Source organism: Aquarana catesbeiana, linkage group LG05 (assembly GCF_042186555.1).
Source record: "Aquarana catesbeiana isolate 2022-GZ linkage group LG05, ASM4218655v1, whole genome shotgun sequence".
In the NCBI taxonomy this organism is placed as follows: Eukaryota; Metazoa; Chordata; class Amphibia; order Anura; family Ranidae; genus Aquarana; species Aquarana catesbeiana.
Window position 1 is genome coordinate 554697994 of NC_133328.1, and position 17693 is coordinate 554715686.

The 17693-nt window shown below is 39.8% G+C and overlaps 1 protein-coding gene across 1 annotated transcript in view; it reads left to right on the plus strand.

The window, feature by feature from the left end:
• The first annotated feature begins 79 nt into the window (after window positions 1–79).
• RALYL (RALY RNA binding protein like) overlaps window positions 80–17693 on the plus strand; it is a 1862755-nt gene continuing 1845141 nt past the window's right edge. Inside the window, exon 1 of the mRNA XM_073631886.1 lies at window positions 80–103. The gene's annotated coding sequence lies outside the window, so the exon portion shown is untranslated. The remainder of the gene's footprint in view (window positions 104–17693) is intronic.

The following is a 17693-nucleotide window of genomic DNA, read 5'->3' on the forward strand; positions in this document are numbered from 1 at the left end:
TGGAAGGTGTTTTTTTTTTTTTTTTCTTTCTGGAAAATGAAGTGCGCTTTGGTTTCCTTGTCAACAGAAGATGAAGTGAACGTCTGAGAGGCTCACAGTGCAGGTACTTCATCTCTTGAAGGCGTTTCCACTGTTTGCAATCACGAGAACAGCAACTACACTGCCTATTGCCTTTTACTGTATATGTCTATAAGATACTCAGTAAGTGTCACTGTTATTACTTACGAATGCTTTAATGCATCGCTTTGTAACTTGGTTGTACTATTTGCTTGCAAGGAAATCAGCCTTTCTGCAAGCCGAGGCTTTCAAAGAAGTTTTGTCGTTGATCGAGTGCTTATTGTCATTGTCTAGGCAAAGGATCGATACCTAGGCAAGCTTAACCACTGCCTGCATGATGCCCAAGTCATTGATTATTAGTTCTCTTACACACTAGAGTATTGATTTACTAAAAGATGTCATAAAAGCTGTATGCATTTCAGTTTTTAAAAGTGATGTGACTGATTGTGGTTTTGAATGGCTCAATGTTACAGCATATCTGTCAATTATAATGATAGATCATGATATTGGAGGGCAGACAAAACCTATGCTGCTAGAGGTTTTACTTCTTAACCAATGCTGGCTTTTTAATATAGTGTATGCCAGGAGAAAGCTGCTTAGTTTAGGAGCCAGGGGTGCTGCTAGACCCTCCAGGGCAAGTGCCCCAGGTCCTCTACTAAGTCCCTCAGGTCTTCTTTGAGATACGAAGATCATATATTCTATGCATTATAGAGTCTTGCAGCAATGTAAAATGTATCTACTTTTCAATCCATTTATTATTTCATTTGTCTTCATAATGTGACATTACGGTTTTTAGACCAGTTCATTATATTAGTCTCATATTTGATCCAACGTGGTTATCATGGTATCCCAGCAGCCCCTCAACATATTAATCTATGAGCCCAGAGGTACCCCAGTTCTGTTAGGACCCTACAAATGCTCCTGTTTGGAGCCTTTGGAGAGTGTAAGTAATTATTCAAGATGACTGCACCCACGCTGAAATTTCCAGTAGTTCATATTGATGCTGCATGTGCAAAAAATGTAACCTTGCTGGCAGGTTTTCTTTAAGAATGCCATGATAATGATGATTGATAGGAAACATCTGGCATGCTAAAAATGTTCTGCTTTACAAATGTTTAGTCCAACCATTCTCAACCATGGTTCCTCCAGGGGCTGCTAGGGGTTCCACGAGTTGTGGCTGATTAACCTCCCAATAGATAGTGGCTGCAACATTTTGGAGCCAGTGCCAATTAACAGAGCCAACATCATGAAACCAGAGACCATGTTAGTTTTCTGTAAGGGTGGAATTTCTTCCAACTGACCACCAGTGTCCATTTCCCACTGACCTCTAAAGAATTGGTTTTAGCAGGAGTTCCCTGAGACCTGAAAATTATGTTAAAGGTTCCTCTGGGCTAAAAAGTTTGAGAAAGGCTGGTGTAGACCCTTGAGCAAAATGGTGCTCAGAAGGAAACTTTTCTTCTATGTGCACTTGTCAGTTATTCTGAGCATTGGCTGTCTTGCTGCAATAAATGACAGATCAGCCAGTAAAGCAACACCCATGCAAGCTTATGTTTTCACATACAAGTATCCAATTGGTTTAAGTGGGAGTTAAAAAAAAATCCTTAACCTGATTGGCTGCTTGAAGGCACTGCAAGTTTTTAGTATTGGCGTAAAACCTATGCTCTTTAATAAGTCATGCACATGTGACCTGCCCAATTATGATGATGACTACACAGCCCTGCTGTTTGCTGGTAGTGTTGTTTAATAGTGTCAGTTCTGAAAAGGTCAAAAGACATCTCTAGAGTTATGTGAACTGCAGCCTGTGTTCAATGCTTCTCAGACAGCTTTGCTTGGATTGTTCTGGATGAACGGTTTATAAATCCTTGTCAAATGTTGGAATGTGATTGAAAAGATTATATACGTAACTGCTTTTGTTTGCATCATATGTATTGTGTGATCATTATTATGTTGCTTTTACTAATAACATTCTAGAGTCATGATATATGAATTACTGCTTGTCAGAGATTGCTGTAATAATGCTGTACACTATGTTGATTAGCAGCTCCAGAATTTTTTTTATCTTTTATTTTTTTATGTGAATAGGATAAATAACACATAAATGTAAGCGGAACTCTGTTGTTATGCTAAGGCTGACTGTGTACTTCATCTTTAGCTGGGAATGTTGTTGCCCCCAAGCGTTTTCAGGCAGGGATACTGATGCTGTCATTTAAAAGGCTAAAATATGATGAGCAGGAAATAGCACAAGACATATTACACACAGTGCTTGTCTTTTTAGAAATGGGTTTACGATCGGTGTACAATGTTGCAGTGCTGAGTATTAATAATAATGTGTGGAGTCCATCCTGTACATTGCTCTAATGCTTTGTTGTATTATTTATCTCCAAGGCAATTGTCTAGTTATGTTGCAAGCATATGTAACTATTTGTATGTTTTCTATGACTGGATAGACATATTTAAATATGTACACACAGTATATATATTTATTATACTGTATATAAATACTGTATTTATATCTATATATAGCTATATATAGCTATATTTAGCTATATATAGCTATATATCTATATATAGATATATACACATACACTGTATATATATCTCAACTCACAATCCCATTTACTTTACAAGAAAAGACACATTATCTACCCTCACATGCAAAATCATAAAATCATATTAAAATAATTTTTTTAAAATTTACTAAAGGATTGTGAGAACTATCGTTTTATTTGCCTTGAATTTAAAGTGAATCTGCAACAAGTAAAGTAAGTCACAAGGAAATAATAGTGTTGCGAAGTACACATTGGTTTAGCTTTTTAAATTTCAACCTGCCAAGGATTGAAGGTTCTGCCTTTAGTATTAAGTAATATATTATTTATACATGGATCCTGAAAGCTTAATCAGCAACTGGCTTTATATATTTTTATTGAATACTCCAGATGCAAGGTTCTCCCTGCCATAATTCCTAGCTGTGTTCTTGTCCATCTGTCCATCATCCCTCATAATTGTCACAGTCGGTGTAAGCTCAGGAACTCATGTACATATGTCCTACCAATAGAGTCCAAGAAAGAGAGAAAATATAGTAGATGGTTTGACGTCTTCAGCTTCTACCAAAAAATGGTATCTCAGTTGTGGTTGAGGACAAAGTATCCAACTCAAGGTTCTTGATTGTCACATCTACATTAAGGATATGAAGTCAAATCCTGACTATGATGGACCTTTGTACCTGCAATTATTCTTGAATTGTGCTCAGAACTGTAATAAAACATAATCGAAAAGAAAACAGATGTCTCACTTTTGTGTGGATTGTCCCTTTAAGTGGAACATTTGGACTTTTGTTTGTTCTGTTTGAGGGTCCCATTCCCACCAGGTACATTTGGCTGTCCTGGGCATCCTTGCCCAGAGCAGTCCCAATATATGGACAAGGAAAATAACCTTATGTCCTTTTTGTTGCCTTATGACTTTTTTGTTTAGTGATATTAATGTGCTGCATTGGTGTGTGCAGAAAAAAAATAGGCTGTGCAGTAACTTTTTTCACAGCAACATGTTGCCTCACACTATGCAACGTGCTGCTGTGAGTAAATATGAATAGAATGTCATTTTGTGACAATCCAATAAAGTTGTAAAAAAACAGCGCAGTGCTTTGTATTCAGTGCATGGGCACTGTGTTCTCCAAAACGCACACCAGGGTCAGGAGCTCACAAAAGTGGTCTGGTGCAGGACCCTACAGATATACTGGATATATAAAAGGGCTTCAGCCTGTTTGATTTTTATATTACATATACAGTATGTAGACATTTTTTTTTTCTGCTGATGCCTTTTAGCAGAACAGGAAATGAGCAGATGCTAATAGAGTCATTAGCTTATCTCAACTTTCTGTACTGGGAATGCAACAAAAAGCAAGGGAAAATCACCCAACCGGGATGCAGAAAACAATAAAAATGAAACAGAGGTTCTACTCTATCTAAAGCAAAAAGTTTCAGTTTAGGTTCGCTGTTTGGATTGAATATCGGTTGAAAAACTACTATTGAATCAGCCTCTGTTTTTTTCTATGTTTACTTAATTCTTTGGCTTACCTTCTTAGATATTAATTTACTACTGTAATAGTAGCATTTTTTTTGGAAAACTGTCTATATATGTTACATAGTTAGTCTGGTTAAAAAAAGGACACAGGTCCACCTAGCTCATCCTATAAAAGGGAAAAAAAAATCATACAATCCTATATACACAATCCTATACCCACAGTTGAACCAGAGGAAGACAAAGCAAACCCAGCAAAGCATGAACCAATTTGCTCCAGCAGGGGAAAAAATTCATTCTGATCCCCCAAGAGGCAATCGGATATTCCCTGGCTCAATGTATCTATAAATGTTGGTATCCAGTTAAATTATGTACATTTAGGAAAGAATCCAAGCCTTTTTTAAAGCAATCTACTGAGCTGGCCAGGACCACCTCTTGAGGGAGTCTATTCCACATTTTCACAGCTCCTACTGTGAAGAAACCTTTCCATATTTGAAGATTAAATCTCTTTTACTCCAGATGTAAAGAGTGCCCCCTTGTCCTCTGTGATGACCTTAAAGTGAATAACTCAACACCAAGTTCATGGACCACTTATGTATTTATATATGTTGATCATATCCCTCCTTAATCTCCTCTTCTCAAAAGAGATTATTCCCTCATCCATACAAGTTACTATTACTGTATTCATTATTGTATTGTATTCAGACAACAGGTACTCCTCCTTTGTCAGAATACGCTGATCATTTGGGTGCAGCACTGTTTGAGGGAAAATTTTCCAACAAGCCAGCTCGAGAGAGAATGGGAACAGTCATAGATGGATTGAAATTCGGCCGCTCCCTGTTCAACTGGCTGAATTTTGATCCATCTATGGCCAGCTTTAGTATTTCCATGAATGAAAAATAAACCTGTTATTGTAAGTTCCTTAAGTTTAACATGTGGTATATATCAGGAATTGATAGCTTTACAATGTAGGTTGTTTAAAAGCATCCAGTCATATACTGGACACATACCTGTATATCCATCTCAGCCTACATTGGACATCTAATGCTTGATCTTCAAATGTTAAAGCGGAGTTCCACCCAAAAGTGCATGCGCAGTAAGGAACCTGCTGTGAAGTCGAAAGGCTTCACTACCGGGTTCCTTTACCAGGAATGGCAGCAGCAGCACCCAGGAGTCGATCCAAAGATCGACTGGGTTACCCTGGACAGGTAAGTGCTTTTGATTTTTTTTCACCCAGGCTGGACCTCCTCTTTAATAGTGCCAGCTTTTCAACCACATAGAGCTGGATCTCTTGCGGGGTGCCCCTGGTCCTGAAGCTATGACCAATGACTATAATACTGATGCTGTATCATCCGGGGCATACTGGGGTAGGGGTGCATTTGTCCTCCAGACAGGTGCCTACATCATACCTCCCAACTTTTTGAGATGGGAATGAGGGACACCTAGTAACAAAAGTATGTAGGCATAAGACACACCCCCTGGTGCACCCCTTAAAGGAGAATTATACAAAAAATGATTAGTTAAACCCACTTTTTTACTACTATTCCTTTATATTGGCTTTTGAAATTTACAAATGCAGCAATTTAGAAATTGGATGAAAGGTTTAGCACTGGGAAACCCTTTTTGAAAGATAAAAGTGAATTTTATATACAACTATATAGATCAGACCAAAATGAGGGACAAATGAGGAGGAAAGAGGGACAGAGGGACTTTGTTCCAAATCAGGGACAGTCCCTCGAAATCAGGGACAGTTGAGAGCTATGGTCTACACTGTGGCTGCTGCAGGCTTCAGCCCTGATGTCTGTCAGCTGCTGTGGTTGTGTCCCACAAACAGAAGACAGCTTTCTAGAAAGTAGTGCCAGATGCGAGAGGACCCCCTTCTAGGTTCAGGAAGTGATCTCCTAAACCTTGTAGCACTTTTAACTTTTCAGGAGCTAAACGCGCCTGCTAAGGAAAGTTGAGCACAGCTCAAGAGGAAAGCCAAGTCCTTCATATACACTCGGAATGCAAGTCTAGCTAAAAAAAAAACATACATGATGATTTTGATGGTGTAGAGTCCAATATTAAAATGTATCATTATAGTGCATAGGCATGCACACAGAGTGTGCCAGGTGTGCCTGGGCACACCCTAATCACCTCGTGTGGTGTAGATTCCCCCTGTTTAGACCCCTGATGTTTCACCTAAAAAAATTGTAAAGTAAAAAAAATTAAATTGTAAAAAATAATAAAAAACTAAAATAATAAAAATAAAAACGACTGACACAGTCCATTGCCCTACTAACACCAATCTTTGCTCTACTGATAATGTCCATTGCTCTACTGACACTGTCAGTGTACAGTAAATACACATGCATATGTGTTTGAGCTTTGGGGTACACACCCTAATGCAATAGGCTGTGCACATCAATGTTATAGTGTATTTATTACCAATAAGGGCTTTATGTTTCCTATACCACGCCACATTATTCTGTACTCTGCAATGTACATTCCCTATGTCACATCACCTGATTTTGTAAGCTGTGCTTTATATACCTATTTCACTCTATAATGTTGGGTACGCTGTGCTACACATTCCCTACCCCACACTGTCTTTTTCTGTAATCCTCACTGTATGATTCCTGTTCCACATCTCATCCTTCTGTACTCCGCACTATCAATTCCCTATTCCACATTACCTCATTCTGTATCCTGTACTGTTCCCTGTTCTGTGCTGCCTGATTCTGTACTCTGTATTCCCTATTCCACATCACCTCATTGTGTATACTGTGCTATACATTTCTTATTCCACAACACCAATGCCGAACAGAACCTAGAAAAGAATTTTCTTGTAGAAAGGCAAGAATTAAACCCTTCTATTGATCCCTATTTATCCATCCCAGCACTTTTTTTGGTAATTTAAAGTGGCTTAACTACAAATCTGTCATCCATTTGAAACGTTTAAAATAAAAATGATGTCTATTTTGGAGGAAAAGGGCCAGATAAATGTACAAAATGCATAGAGGACCTCAGCTATGATAAAAGATTAACTAAACTCAATTTAATATCTCGATCTTCCAGGGAAGAGCAACTAAAGTGAATCTATCATTAGAAAAATATGGGGACTGCCATGGATGATCTATCCTTTGCAAATCCTAGTTCCCTGCCTACTTCAGCATCAGCACTTTCTGAGTCACTGACCCTGAACAAATACAGAGAAAGGAATTCTGACACTTACTTTCAGCATACTTGTTCCAGTTCTATGTTTTAAAAGTATTGAACCTATTCAAGCCAAGCCACTAGCTTTTTGAAAAGAAGGTCACCAATGGTCACTCATCTCTATGGGGTTAAGGTCTGAGCTCTGACTACATAATGTTTCTTTTTATGACAGAGACATTTTAAGGGAGAATATTGTGTATATATATATATATATATACATTATATATATATATATATATATATAGTCTCAGCCCATGTATTTCAATAGAAGCCATTCAAATATATGCAACATAAAGTCGCAGGGACTTTAAATAGGTTCCTGCACTACATTGAGCTGATTTTCATGTGACTTGAGTGCCATAGACTGCATTGTAAACTTTCAAACGTCGCAAGAAAGTCACATCTTAATGTTATCAATCAAAGACAAAGTCAATAGCCAAAGTCGCATCCAAGTCGCACCCATCCAAAGTTGCATGAAAATCACAATGAAAAGTGGCAATGTAGATCGCATGACTTTGGAGTCGCACAAGTGTGAATGAAGCCTACGGAAATGTTTGGATTGTGTTTGGGAATTAGGAAGATATGTTTTCTCTCTTGGGGTAAATTGAATCAGTTGCATTCTAAGAGAATGAAACTTTTTTTAATTTTTATTGGATGCCACTATAAGTGGGTAACAAAGTTACCTGCTATTACTTTATCTGTACGGACCTCTAATTCAGTAAAAACTTGACTTCAGGGCTAGCTCCTACCCCTGCCATCACCATATCCAATGAAAGAGCCTTTATTGGCCACTAGAAAACTTTACTTGACAAGTAGTTTGTAAGGGGGTAGGCAGTTAGCACTCCCTCCATGTTTCCTGCCTTGTTGGGCACTAAGTGTGGCTCACATGGTAGGCCTACCCTGGGGTGGGTTCTTCTGGCCTATGCTGGGCACTTTGAACAGGATCACATGCCTTGCACATGAGGTAACTTTACTTGTGCTGTGCACCTTTACATTTGAGCAATAAATTATCCTCCGGTTAACTTTCTCGTCTCCATGTCAATATACACTGTGCTGTCTCTGTTGAACTTTAGAGAAACAAGCTGAGCCTATGCCCTCTCGACTTGTCCAGTGTATTTCCTTACCTCAATACCAGTAATGGAATGGGGTCCCGCCGAGCACCTAATGCAGACTCCATACGTGCTCTGCATTAACTCTTTCTTTTCCGTACTTGTGCACAGGCCAAGAACCTTTGCGGTGCTAATCTGCTCCCCGTAGCTAAGGGAGACGGACTTCTCATGGAAAGAAGGTGAACAGCAACTCCCTCACTACAAGAGGCTGCCCTATCTGTTACAGGCACATGCTTTACGACAGGCTGCTTAGTAAACCTCCATTACCCTTAGTACCTCTTGCCCTACTCCGCACCATTACTCTTGCTTCGCTGTCTTCATAACCCAATATGCTTTCTGACCTAGGCTGGAAACTACATGTGTGTGCTGGTTACTTGCATTACACCTCTTTAATAACTTCAGACCGGGCAAGGTAAGTTCCAAAAGATTTACTGAAAAACCTGGTAATTTTAGATATCAACAGTAATGCCCTGTACACACAATAGAATTTTCCTATGGAATATGTGTGATAGGACCTTGTTGTCGGAAATTCCGACCATGTGTAGGCTCCATCACGCATTTTCCATAGGAATTTCGGACATACAAAGTTTGAGAGCTTGCTATAAAATTTTCCAACAACAAAATCCGTTGTCGGAAATTCCGATCGTGTGTACACAAATCTGACACACAAAGTGCCACGCATGCTTAGAATAAATTAAGAGACGAAAGCTATTGGCTACTGCCCCGTTTATAGTCCCGACATACGTGTTTTACATCACCGCGTTCAGAGCGATCGGATTTTCCGACAACTTTGTGTGACCGTGTGTATGCAAGACAAGTTTGAGCCAACATCCGTCGGAAAAAATCCTAGGATTTTGTTGTCGGAATGTCCGATCAATGTCCGACCGTGTGTACAGGGCATAACAGTCATTCCCCTATCTTCCCTAATCCCTAACTCAGGCTGCTTGAGGTGGCCCCAGCATGCCTGCACATGATGAGAGTCATGGTAGAGTCCATAGTGGCATATCTCCAAAACTGGTGTCTTTAAGGAAGACTGCAGCTCCCAGCAATCCCCCTACATGGTGGATGTGACAGTAGGCAGGCTTGCTCTCTGAGGTGGAACTGCTATCCTTTCTCTCTTCTCTTAAGGCAGCTGGAGATTACATGCTTGGCCTGTCTGTGTCTTCTTTTCCATGCAGCAGACTGTCTGTCTGGACAGAGCCCTCCCCCTTTTATTATCAGCACAAGGAGAGAGGCAGAGCTCAGCAGAAAGTGCAGGAAACCAGGTTAACTGTTTCCCTCCCAGCTAGGGCAGCTGCTATCTCACTAACCAGCATTTCAACCTGCTTACAAGTGGGGCAGGGCTTAGTCTCACAATCAGGAAAGTCAAACACTTGGTAACAGTGAAACAAGTTTTCATAAGGATGCAAAAGTCAAGACTTTTGTTTTAAAAGTTTAAAATCTCACAACAGGTTTTCCAAAGTCAACATATAAGCATCAGTCTATTGAAGGTCCCAATAGTAATCAAACTTTGGGTGACCCAGTATTTAAAGTTTGCATTCATAGCTCTGTGAGTGCTTGCTGCTTCTCTTTCAAATAAGAAATATCAATTACTTTTTTTTAAATAAGCAATGCATTTGTTTTTATAGTTGTATTGTTGTGCATACCATCCATTATTAAGTATACTTATAACAAAAGGTCACCTGGAGTGTCCTTTTGTAGTCTGATATAGGTGATGGACTGTTCTCCAGCACACTGTTCTTCGAAAGAAATGACTCATTCTGAGTTGCTAGTTTTATGAGAGTGAAAGCATTTCTATTGTTGAATCAGAATAGGCTGAGAACTTATTAGATAATTATATGAAAAATGTTTGAAAGAAAATCAGAAAAATAAAGATATACATTGTAAACCAGCTTATCTACTTCTGAACATGATTTTAAATTACATATTGGCATTGCCAATATTAAATGTTTAAAAGCATTTATTCATGAATTTTCATACTGGGGGAAAGACGCTAAAAACCTAATCCATATCTGACCCCTGGCTACGTACTAGACATGGGGAAACCTTAATAACAATGTGCTTTCACCTGAGTTGGTATGCTCTAGTATACGTATGTCCTGGAAGAACAGGCAGTGGTAATTTCCAGCAGAGGTTGTTACACTTATCATAGCTAGGGAAGAAACACCCCAGAGGACCCTTTCAGAATTAGTTATTGTAAAGTCTCGTTTTTTTTTTCTCTAAAAATAACAGACATGTTATACTTATCTGCTCTGTGTAGTGGTTTTGCACAGAGCAGCCTGGATCCTCCTCTTCTTGGGTCCCTCTTCAGCTCTCCCGGCCCCTCCCTCCTGTCAAGTGCCCCATAGCAAGCAGCTTGCTATGGGGACACCTGAGCCAAGTCACAGCTCCCTGTGTCCATTCAGACACGGAGCACTGATTCGTCCCCGTCCCCTCTCTCTCCTAATTGGCTAACTGACTTTGATTGACAACAGCGGGAGTCAATGGCACTGCTGCTGTGTCTCAGCCAATCAGGAGGATAGTCCCGAACTGAGGAAAACGTGGACATCACTGGAGAGAGATGAGGCTCGGGTAAGTATTAGGGGGTGCGGGGATGGCTGCTGCACAGAGAAGGTTTATTATCTTAATGCATAGAATGCATTAAGATTACAAACCTTCTGTCTTTACAACCCCTTTAAAATGGAGCTCCAGGCAACCAGCTAAATCATACCTACATGTTTGTTGTTTTCCGAGCCAAAAAAGATTTGTAAGTTTGTTCAGGCACTCTTGTAATACACACACCCCAGATAGTAAGTAAAGCCATCCATAGACGGATCAAAAATAGGCCGGTTCAACAGGAACTGGACAAATTTCAATCTTTCTATGGTAAGGCTGGTTGTACTAAAGTCGATCCATCGATTGGCTTCAGTGCAACCAGCCTGACAGGTTTTTTCATCTGCGGCTATAGCTGCCAGCAGTGATCATTGTATTATGTCAGTGGTGAAAACTACCTAAGCTCCCCGCTGGCAGAACACAAAAGTGCTGTACCAGGGATATCTCCATCAATGCTGACTGTGTTGATGGGAGAATCAAGCAATTTTCGTTCCTTCAACCTGTAGTTTGAAGGAAAGAAAATTGCATAATGTATGTTCTGCCTAATATCACTCTGCTACCTTCTGATTATTAATATTGCTTTCTGGGTCACCTACATGTTCACTGGACACAGGTGATAATGCTGCTTCACTATTCAATGACGAGGCAGGAGGTGGAAAGTTCACACAGGAAGCAGATTGCTGAACCTGAAAGATGAAAAGCTTATTTGTGAACTATGTGTGCCATCTGTCTGGCTGTACACTGTGGAATGGGTGTGTAAATTACAAGAAAGGCTGTACAGAAATAAAAATTATCGGGTAAACCAGTAAAATTTCTGCAGTATAAATATTTCAACAATCAAAAATATCAACAATCAACGATCATTTTGCTTTAAAAAAGTCAGAGAGAGAAAAAGAGAATGTAAGGACGTGTTGGAGGGGTTTGGAAGAACTAGTGGTGAGATGAGGGTAACCTCTACCTACCAGTGGATGTCCTGATGGACAGGTTAATAGATTGTAGGTAGAAGGAAATCACCCTTTTTATATTAGCAACCACTTAGCTCATAGAAGTTCATTATTGTGAGCTGAGGAACGATGGCCAAGTGGTAGACTTAGTGGTGATGATAGTCACTTAGCATTGTGTGAACTCCTGACTGACCAGGTCAGTAGAACAAGACAGATTAATATTGCCAGCTGTTGATGATGTATCACTACTCAAGTAGTCCAAATAAAGTCACAGATAAAATAAGTATTGAACACATCATCATTTTTCTAGGTAAAAATATTTTTAAAGGTACTATTGACATGACATTTTCTTCAACGTCGGTAACAACCCATGCAATCCATACATACAAAGAAACCAAAACAAATAAGTTCAGAAATTAAGTTAAGTGTCATAAAATGGAATGACACAGGGAAAAAGTTTTGAACATTCTAACTGAAATGTATTTGATACTTGCTACAAAATCCTTTGTTGGTAATGACAGCTTCAAGACGCCTCCTCTATGGAGAAACTAGTCGCATGGATTGCTCAGGTGTGATTTTGGTCCATTCTTCCACACAAACAGTGTTCAAATCTTGAAGGTTCTGTGGGCCTCTTCTATGAACGCTGATCTTTAGTTCTTTCCATAGATTCTTTATTGAATTAATTTCTTTCTTTGAAGACCAATTAACCGCTTGCCGATTAGCCGACGCAGTTTTACTGCGGCAGAATGACACGGCTGGGCAAAATGACGCTACCGTACATCGCTTTGCCTTTTTGCCACTAGGGGCGCGTGCAGCATGTGCACGGATCCGATGCAAGTGCCCAGCGGGCGTGATGAGTGCCATGCTCCCGCGATTGCTTGTGACAGAGCGAAGACGGGGATTTGGTTGTGTAAACACACAGATCCCGGTTCTCTCAGGGGAGTAGAGACAGATCGTGTGTTCATACTAAGTATGAACACCAATCTCGCTCTCCTCCTAGACAGTCCCATCCCCCTTACAGTTAGAAGACACCTAGGGAACACAGTTAACCCCTTGATCGCCCCCTAGTGTTAACCCCTTCCCTGCCAGTGACATTTATACAGTAATCAGTGCATTATTATAGGACTGATCCCTGTATAATTGTCACTGATCCCAAAAATTTGTCAAAAGTGTCAGATGTGTCTGCCGCAATATCGCAGTCCCGATAAAAATCTCAGATCGCCACCATTACTAGTAAAAAAATAATAATAATAAAAATGCCACAAATCTATCCCCTATTTTGTAGATGCTATAACTTTTGCGCAAACCAATCAATATACGCTTATTGTGATTTTTTTTTACCTAAACTGAGGAAAAAAATTTGTTTTTTTGATAAAAAATGTAGGATATTTATTATAGCAGAAAGTAAAAAATATTGTTTTTTTTCAAAATTGTTGCTCTTCTTTTGTTTATAGCGCAAAAAATAAAAAAACACAGAGGCAATCAAATACCACCAAAAGAAAGCTCTATTTGTGGGGAAAAAAAGGACATCAAGTTTGTTTGGGTACAGTGTCGCCTGACCGCAAAATTGTGAGTTAAAACGTCGCAGTGCCGTATCGCAAAAAATGGCCTGGTCATTGAACAGCCAAATCTTCTGGGGCTGCAGTGGTTAAGCGTTTCCTTGGCTCTGTGTTTGGGATCATTGTCTTGCTTGTCTTGCTGGAATGGCAGCAGATTTTTATCAAGAATGTCTTGATACAGTAAGTGCATTACTTATTGTTTTCTTTGAAACAATTGTATCTGCTAATTCCAGGTCTTTCTGAAGCTCTCCACAAGTGGTCCTTGGCTCTTGGACAACTCTTCTAATAATTCTTTTCACTCCTCTGTCAGAAATCTTGCAAGGAGCACCTGGTCGTGGCCGGATTATGGTGAAATTATGTTCTTTCTACTTTCCGGATTATGGCTCCAACAGTGCTCACTAGAACATTCAGAAGTTTAGAAATCCTTTTGTAACCAATGCCATCAGTATGTTTTGCAGCATTAAGGTTGCAAAGGTCTTGAGAGAGCTCTTTGCTTTTACCTATTATGAGATGTTTCTTGTGAGACACCTTGGTAATGAGACACCTTTTTATAGGCCATCAATTGAGACTGAACCAGCTGATATTAATTTGCACTGACAAGGGGCAGGATTGCTTTCTAATTACTGATAGATTTTCTGCTGGTGTCTTGGCTTTCCATGCCTTGTTGCACCTCCCTTTCTTCATATTTTCAATAATTTTCCCTGTGTCATTCCATTTTATTACACGTGACTTAATTTCTGAACACATTTGTTTTGGTTTCTTTGTATGTACGGATTGGATGGGTTGTTACTGACATGTGGTGAACATTTTTCATGTCAATAGAAGCTTTAGAAATATATTTACCTAGAAAAATGGTGACGTGTTTAACACTTATTTTACCCGATGTGTATAGTCAGATAGACATGGTTCTAACAACCACCATTTTCATAATACTTTCTGGGGCAAGGCATCTAAATGTGCCAATGGCAGCAGAGTTAAAACAAGTGTTCTCAGTAATTCAGCAAGTCAACCCTCCTTCCCTTTCCTTCTCTCAAATACAAGTCTTGTGTAAGGACAATTGGTGAAAGTGTGGATGTTTGGCTCTGCCAACAAAAAGCACTGGTGAGAAGGGGAGGAAAAAGCATTTTCACTAGGAAAAAAAGCTATAATAACAATCAGACACAAACTCTAACATGCAGGGGTACAGGAACGAAAATAGATCCAACATTTGTGAGTCTTCATTTGTGCTTTGAAGTGTGAACTTGAATGTTAAGCAGCACGACTTAGATCATTTAGTGACCAGACACGTAATGTAGGTTGTGAATGGAAGAAAGATGACTACAAATGTATCATAGTTAGTTTCAGACAGACTGTAAAACGAAGCCATCTCAGAAAGCCTGCTTATGCAGCATTGTGTTATGTGTATGCTTTTTACTTATTTGCTTTTTCATAGACTGTGGAGCTAGTCCTAAAAGGGTAATTGTATAAATAAGACAGAACATTTGTTGCCTACATGGTTGTCAAAGAATAATGTATTATGAAGTAATAATGTTTTATTTAAGTGCCAAACTCATAAAATATAACCCAGTCATTGCTAAAGCTGAAGTCATACTATCAAATGGAAAGCTAAAATCATGCTATTAAACTTACTGATGATACAATATTACAATGTAAGTTCAGTAGAAGGCATCATAAGGTGGCTCTGCGTATGTTTAGTTGGTCAACTTCCCCTAAAGCTTGAAGTGCTATCTTGTTGCAAGTCTAATCCACACAAATGCTGACTTTAGAAAGTTAGTACTTCCATACTATTTTAGAAGCAATGATTGCACTATGCAAAAAAAGGTATGCCAAGGCAACGTAAAGCAATAGTAAATCCAATTTTTTTTTTTAATTTAACAATTTGACCAATTCTGGCCAATTTGGGCCAATTCTGACAATACCCACATACTGTATATGCAAAAATCTGCATTTCTTTTTGCTGGAAAATTACTTAGAACCCCAAAGGTTATATATTTATATAAGGTTATATATTTTTGAAAGCAGAGACCATGGAGATTAAAATGGTGGTTGTTGCAATTTTTTATTTCACACGATAGTTGCAAAGCCATTTTTCAAAAGCACTTTTTTAGGAAAAAATACACTTTAATGAATTTTAGTGAACACAAACATTGTATAATACCCAATTTTTTGCTAACATATAAAAGAAAATGTTATGCTGAGTAACATGTCACGCTAAAAATCTCCATAGCCGACGTTTTAAAAACCTTTACAGGTTACTAGTTTAGAGTTACACAGGAGGTCTGGTGCTAGAATTATTGCTCTGATTCTGACGTTCATGGTGATACCTCACATGTGGTGCGAACTTTGTATGCGTTCGCATTTGTGCAGGGAGATGGGGCACTTTAATTTTTTTAATTTTTTTTGTTAAATTTTATTTTATTTTAAACTTGTTTTACACTGTCCATTTATTATTATTTGTTTAATCAACTGTATTGCCATAGGCGTGCGCAGGGGGTGTGCCAGGTGTGCCTGGGCACACCCTAATCACTATGTGTAGTACCGATTCCCCCTACTGCCTTGGTCTCCCCCTTTTTGCCCCCCCCGTCCCCTAGTGCTGCTGGCTTCCCTCCTCTCCTCTCCCCCCCAGCTGCTGTGGGGGATGTTTCAGGATGGAAAACAGGGAAAGGGGCTAGTAAATATGTAATTTACTGGCCACTTCCTTTTCTAAATGAACACAGTGAACACACTCGCTCACTGTGTCCATTCATAACTGAAGCATAGGAAACTTTGTTTCCTATGCTTCAGTGTGGTGAATGAACAGGAAACCTCTCATCACAGAGCACTTCCCATTCATTCACTGTCCCATGCAGCTGAGGCTGCAGAGAAAGGCATAAGCAAGCAAAACAAGAGAGGCATGTGTGTTTGAGCTTTGGGGTGCACACCCTAATGCAATAGGCTGCGCACACCTATGTGTATTGCATTCACAAGGGATGAACAACATTACTTGTGATAGCATGGACCGTGACAGGTCATTTTTATGGAGATATCTAGGGTCTATTAGGCCACAGATCTCTCCTCTGCCCATCCAAAGCATCAAGCTGAGATTGGTTTGATTGAATGTTTTACAAGCTGGTAACAGCTTGGAAACCACAAACCAAAACTGGAAGTGATGAAATTCTACAACCTTCCAAATGCTTACATCACAGAGGGGAGGCAGGTATGATGGACCTTCCTCCCCACTCAGTGCACCACTGGGGGTAGCACCGTGCTCCCTGATTGCATCCCTGAGAGCCTGGTAAAGGCAGCGGTTGGTGGCAGGGGGAGGGGGGCCTTCCAAACCCTGTAGAACACTTCTACAAGGAAGCCCATCCCCCCCGATGAAAATTTTGGTGCCGGGATCATGGTTGCAACTGCAGCCATGATCCCAGTAAGCCATTTGAACCCAAGATTGTACGGGCATGTCATAAGGGGTTATAGTGTTTAATTTATGGAAGCCCAGACTTACACGTTGGGGTTGATTTACTAAAAGCAAATAGGTTGCTCACTTTGCAAGTTGCACTTTGCATGGGAATTTTCCTCAGAGCCAAGTGAATGAGGTAAAGTTCTGCTGACTTCCATCATCCAATCATGTTTAAGCAAAAAATGCTGTTTTTTTTTTTTTTTTACTTTCCTTGTACATGATTGGGTATAGTTTGCAAAGTAAAATGTCACCACATTCACTAAGTTCTGTGGATAATTCAAAAGCAAAGAGTAACTTTACATGCAAAGCTATTTGACTTTAATAACATAACCCCATTCTGTATAGCCTGTTTCTTTGAATATTTGGTGGTGTTGCCTTTAGGTAGCCACTCCTAAAGGAGACACCCATCCGTGCACTCTCCGGGCCAAAGCTATGTGCGTCCATTGACATACACTGCGCACGGCAAGCCTCTGCAGTCGGGGACTGGTGAGGCTCAGGGAGGACCCAGCGGCTGGGAAAGAGATACCAGGTTAATGTTTGTTTTGCAAGGGATGATCACTAGTACTGGAGTACTAAGTAGTAGTACTTTTTAACTTAATGCTGTGAATGCATTAAGGTAAACATGTTTAGCCTTTAGTATTACTTTAATATTTATTCCTAAAATGCAGGGGCGTTGCTAGGGGGTTGCTATTGGGGCTATAGTCCTGAATCTGGGGCCCATAGCCCCGAGTCTCTTGCCGCAGGGTCCCTGCTTAACCAGGGGGTCGTGACCGCAGCTGCT